This window comes from Adiantum capillus-veneris, chromosome 18 (assembly GCF_014529385.1).
Source record: "Adiantum capillus-veneris isolate H3 chromosome 18, ASM1452938v2, whole genome shotgun sequence".
Lineage (NCBI taxonomy): Eukaryota > Viridiplantae > Streptophyta > Polypodiopsida > Polypodiales > Pteridaceae > Adiantum > Adiantum capillus-veneris.
This window is the reverse complement of record NC_140948.1, coordinates 45,037,756-45,043,769: the sequence shown is the minus strand read 5'-3', so window position 1 is coordinate 45,043,769 and position 6,014 is coordinate 45,037,756.

Genomic DNA, 6,014 nt, shown 5'->3' with positions numbered 1-6,014 from the left:
ATGTCCATGTGTAGACAAAGTGTGCACTTTCGAGTGCTAATTGTGGCTTAATTGGTGCCAATTAGAATTGTGAAAGGCAATGATTTGTTTGATGATATTATGACAATGATGGATTATATTTTTTGATTGCTAAAATTGCACTGTTATGCCGTCGAAATTGGGGTAGAAATTGTGTGTGTGTACTAATTACCGGATTTATGCTTAATTTTGCTAGTTTTTGCACACATAATTGAACTAGTACTTGGTTGCAAATTGATGTATAATTGAGTTGCATTGCAAAGTCCAAAGCACAATAATCAAGCATATGTGCAAAAATTTTCCTAATCGCATCATTAAGTTTGCTAATTTTGGGTCAAAATTGGGCAAAAAAGGTCAATTTTGCATCGATTTGATTGTCAAATGCATTGGAAATTGATTTAGATTGTAATCTTGATGTTCCAACTGCTGGAAATCAAGTAGAACGAGCCTTATATTTTTAAAGAAGAATTTGGCTAATTTATGGTAATTATTTTGTTAATTTTTGGTATTTTTAGTATTTTTGGGCTAATTTAGTGCTTAAAATTGTTCAATTTTTATCTAAAATTGATGAAATTGTAAAAATCTGATGTGAACAATTGATCCAAAATGGAGTTTTTGAAGCGATGAACTCTCGCTAAGTTTTTGGTTGTTTTTAACATTTTCGGGTATTTTTTGTGTAATTTTAGCTTCTCGGACAATTTTTTTTGAACTTTGTTGCATTTGTGTGTATTTTCACCCGCCCTGCTTCTGTGACGACCAAACCCCGCTCAACCTTGCCTGTATCCACGTTTGCACTTACCTTTTCTCGCATTCGTTGCCCCCGTGCACACTCTCTCTGACCAGTCTCCACTCTTTGACCTTGTGCGACCCAACCCCTACGTGCGCGCACACACACACAAAACAAAAGCAAAACAAACAAAAGAAGAGAAGACAAGAAAGTCAACACACAAAGAAACAAACACACAAAGTCACAAACAAACACACACATACACACACACACACACACACACACACACACACACACACACACACACACACATATACACAAACACATACGTTTTCTCTCTCACGCACACACAAAAGAAAAAAAAAGAGTTTTTTAATTTTTAATTTTTTTCAAAAACTCAAAAACTAATTTTTTTATTTATTTTTTGTTTTTCTCTGTCTTGTTTCTCTTCATTGCATTGCACATGCATCAAACATCGGCACACGTCCCGTTCACACGCATTTAAGCATGAATAGACGCATTTAGAGCCCCGAGAGTTAGATTTCATTCGAAATTGTTCGATTTTATCGATTTAAGCCGTTTTTAGCATATTTGAGCCATATCACACACACAGACCTTGTTTGACATAGATCTTGATTTTGGGTCTATGATTTTTCAGATTAGACTCTTTAGAGATGTTTCACGCGTAATATTGCATTTTGGCTCGATTTGACCACAGAGTTCCACGATTGACCATATTTGACCTTGACTTGCAATAGAGATTCATTTTGGCCTTGATATTGATCAAATTTAGCTACTTAGATCTGTTCACATGTGAGATCTCGATTTGGCCACTTTTGGCTATTCTTAGCACACCGACGCGCCATTAGAGCTCGATTTGGTTAGTAGACCTACATTTGGCTACGATTTTGACCGAGTGACCGATTTTAGAGCCAGATTACACAGAGAGATCACGATTACCATTTGGATATCCCTTCATTGCCAGATTATGCCTTGCACCTTGTGCATTGGTTTATTGCCCCCTAGCACAAGATTTGACCTAGACTGCTAGACTTTGGCAGTCATGGATCTTGAGGTTTGATCACCTCTAGGATTTCCATCCTCGCCACCATCTAGGAGACTGAACTTAGCAGAGATCATAGCAGAGGCTAGGGCAGATATGGAGAGTAGGATGCAGAGCCATACTAGTGCACGACCAGAGTTACGAGCCACGGAGACAACTACACCTCATATTTTGACTGTTCCTACTATTAACACACATGCTAGAGAGGTTGTAGATATGGTACCACCTTCCACATTGCCAGCCATGAGCATACCAGATACTGAGCTTTCCAGCTCACATGAACCAGATTTACCAATGATTGCTAGATCACCTAGAGCCACCATGCAGACACGAGCCAAGCCTAGTGTTGAAACTCCGAGTATTGAGGACCGAGATGAGATTGTGCTACATTTTGTAGGCCATAGAGGAGCCATGCCTTGGTTTCTTGACCGTGATGGGCATTCCTCTACCAGAGGTACCTTCTCATATGACATAGACCCTTCTATACGACAGATAGCCAGAGTTCAGAGGAGACATTTTGGTACGACTGAGTTCTTTACCGATGAACTCAAGGGCACATACATGTCCATGCCGACCAACCCATATGATGCTATGGACAGAGCACATCCGAATGATTGTTTAGATACACATGTACATCCTAGGATAATGCAGTTACGTAGATTGGAGCACACATTGACTTATGTTGAATATTGTGGGCGTAGATACAAACATGAGTAGACAAGATGGTATATTGAGCCAGCCATGAGCGTTATGGCATATCTTATTGGAGATCGTCATGATAGGATTTATAGGGACCCATTGGGTGAGACTTACTATTTGATGATTGGATTGCCCTATTCTCCACGGCATGGCCAGGATACTAGACAGATACCCACTGAGAGTTCACATACACCTCATAGATAGATATCCCGTACCAGGTCACCTCCCAGAGCTTCATCACCTAGATAGGTTTTGCCACAGAGCACAGTTGATCAGCTGCGATCTAGAGTGATTGAGATGAAGAGGACGAATGCTGAGATTGACGATAGGACAAGTACGCTAGAGGGCCCTACCGTGGAGCCACCTACATTGCCAATTCTAGAGGTTGATACTTGTTCTACGAGGGATGTACAATCTAGTGAGATTGCTCCTATACTAGAGACGAGCACTGACCGACTAGAGATTGATAGAGTGCCAGGTTCCATAACTATTATTGATGATCCCCTTGCATCTATCATAGAGCTAGATGTCCCACCACAGCCTATATATGAGGAGATAGCTGATGCACATGACCATGAGTGTTGACATTACTACAGAGCCTTTAGAGACCGAGATACCTATAGAAACAGATGCCTGCATAGAATACCTACTCATGAGCATTCACCACCAGATTCATTGATGATTGAGCACACAGACCCCCCATGCGAGACACAGACAGACGAGGTATTGAGAGACCATGACTGTCACCCCCCGAGTGTAGACGTCACACATAAGGATCCAGAGACCCCTTTGATGAGAGTGACTTCTACCATTGTACTTGAGATACCCCGTGAGGTAGAGCCTACATTAGAGGATGTTCTCACCAAGAGTAGTCCCACCCATTAGCCACCTAGGACATATCAGGCCTATAGCTCATCATCGAGAGCTTATGATAGGACTACTAGACATGTTTATGTGCCTCGCACGATGACTATTGCTAGACCTTTAGCTAGTGACGACATGCCAATTTGTATTGAGAGCCACAACACACATGATGGACTATCACATGGTTGGCTCACATCTAGGCAATCACTAGAGGCACAAGGATTCTATAGAGGACATAGACAAATTTGGGTTCCTAGATCACATACCATTGCACATCCTCCTAGATCTACTACAGTTTCTTTGACCACACCTATGCCACAAAGATCTAGACCATGTTCACGACCATTAGAGAGTCCTAATCCACGCCAAGGACATACACAAGCTAGATATCCATGACCTTATATGAGGAGAGCTCGACGTACCATCCTTGAGATACCGCGGACATTGAAAATTTGGCTACCAAAGAGCCTACCACTTAATACACCACATGGTTCCATGAGCCATAGGTCACCAAAGATTCCTATTGATCATGCTATTGATTTAGAGCTAGGCAAGAGTCATCCACTAAGGGAGTCTAAGCTACAGAGTTATTTGACGACACAGTCACAGGCTGATGTCCTCCCTAGACCCATTACTTGTGCTATAGATTCTACCATCCATATGGAGCTAGGTGTTAGCCAGCCATTGACCATTAGATAGAGAGCTAGAAGATTACATGCTTTATTGTTTGGAGAGAGTTCTCTTATCCCTCCTAGTTTCACTAAACCATTGACTTGAGCATATTGACTATGGTGCACTTATACTAGAGACACTTTTTTCCTATGGGTTTTTTTCCCTCTAGGTATCCAGGTTTGAGACCCTAGTTTAGGATTTCTTTCATTTTGAAATAAAACTTTCACAACTATGCTGACACACCTTTTTTGGTGGTAGTGTCGTGCCTTATGATTTTACAGCATAGATGGAGTTCATCTTCCAATTGCATGATTTTATTGAGCTTCAGAGTTATATGCCGATTTCCACAGCTACTGAGGACCTGCATCATATTTCTCCAGGTTTATCACTTCCTATGCTATGTTTTTTTGTACACCTATATTTGCTTATTGTGGCTTTTCATGGTTTGATTGAGTCCATTTTATTATGTCTTGTTATTTTCTCGTAGAGATAATAAGTTTAATTAACATAGAGTTTAGTCTTATTGATAAGCCTTGAGGTTAGGTGGCTGTGACTTTAGGTTAACTCATTACTTGACCTACTAGTCCTAGTTGGCAGAATTATTTAAATGTTTGAGACCTTAGGAGGGTTTTAGGCATAGAGAGGCTTACTCACTTCACAACAAAGAGCACTAGTAAGAATACAAAGGATATGGAAGCACACAAGTGCCACAAGTGTAAAATCTTAAGCTGGAGGAGGAATCCCGGCTACATTTTGGTACTTCGCTCACATATAGCCTATGGTATTAGAGTCCTAGAGATTCCCAGTGGGGTGCTTTTCCTTGAGAAGCAAAAAACCTCAGGCATACAAAATAAACACTCACAAACAATGCTCTTAAAAACAATGTGGAAAAAAAATGAAGAAAAAAAAACCAGGAAGAAAAATGAAAGAGAAAAAGAACTTCCATTGAGCTTAAAGTAAAAAATTCAAGCTTTTGTTTGGAGTTGTATAGTTGGTTCGCTTATCTCTGCTCATAAACACATGTATGGAATCTTGCCTTTATATAATTTTTCTAACTTAGCTAGTACTAGAGTGACTGTTTTAACCCTTCGTCATAGGTAACTAATTGATAGACTCATCCATAAGCCCAAAACTCTTGTTTAATTATTTTTAGCAGGTGCAGTTTCTTTCTCTTTTATTGGAAGCTTAACAATTCATAATTCTTTGCACTTGGTCATTCCATGATTTTCTTTACTTTGCCTTATGACTTATTTGCCACATGATTATGCTTGCTGCTTCATTGCCTTTTGTCTTTTGCAGGCACATTCTTCTTAAAGTGTGCACTACGACATATCTTTGTCGGGGACAACAAAGCCTAGGAAAGTGGGAATGTTGGATGTATCCAACGTTAGCAGCCATTTTCACCTTCTCATGGACATTATTTTTCCATTTTCTATGTATATATTTATGGGCTCGCATTGAGTTCCAAGTTGTATCTGTTTATTCACATCATGTACTTTGGGCGCCCGGCCATAACTTCTAAAATCCTAGGCATGTAAGTGAATGTAGCTAATGTGAAAAGGGGAGATATCATTTTGAGAGAAACCTAGAGTAGAGAAGAAGAAGAAGGATGCTATGGAGGTGGAAGCATGGAGCCGCATGTACTCTCTTCACGGACCGATTGTATACATGCAATGAAGATGAGTCCTTTTGCCTTTCTCTTTTTCATTAAGTTGTGTATTAGTGTCTTGATGGTGTAGATTAAGAACTAATCACTCTCTAATTCTTGATTACCTATTGTATGTTTGATTCTAGTAGTGTGTGCATGATTATATTAGTGTGTAGATTAAGGATTTGTGCATGCATTGCTCTAATCATAACTCCATGAGCTTGGGTGAGCTTGTGATTAGGATGTGACCACAAGGATTAGTAGAGAATGCAACGATTAGCAATCTTGATTAGCATAAGGGTTGGCGTGTGTGCATACACTAG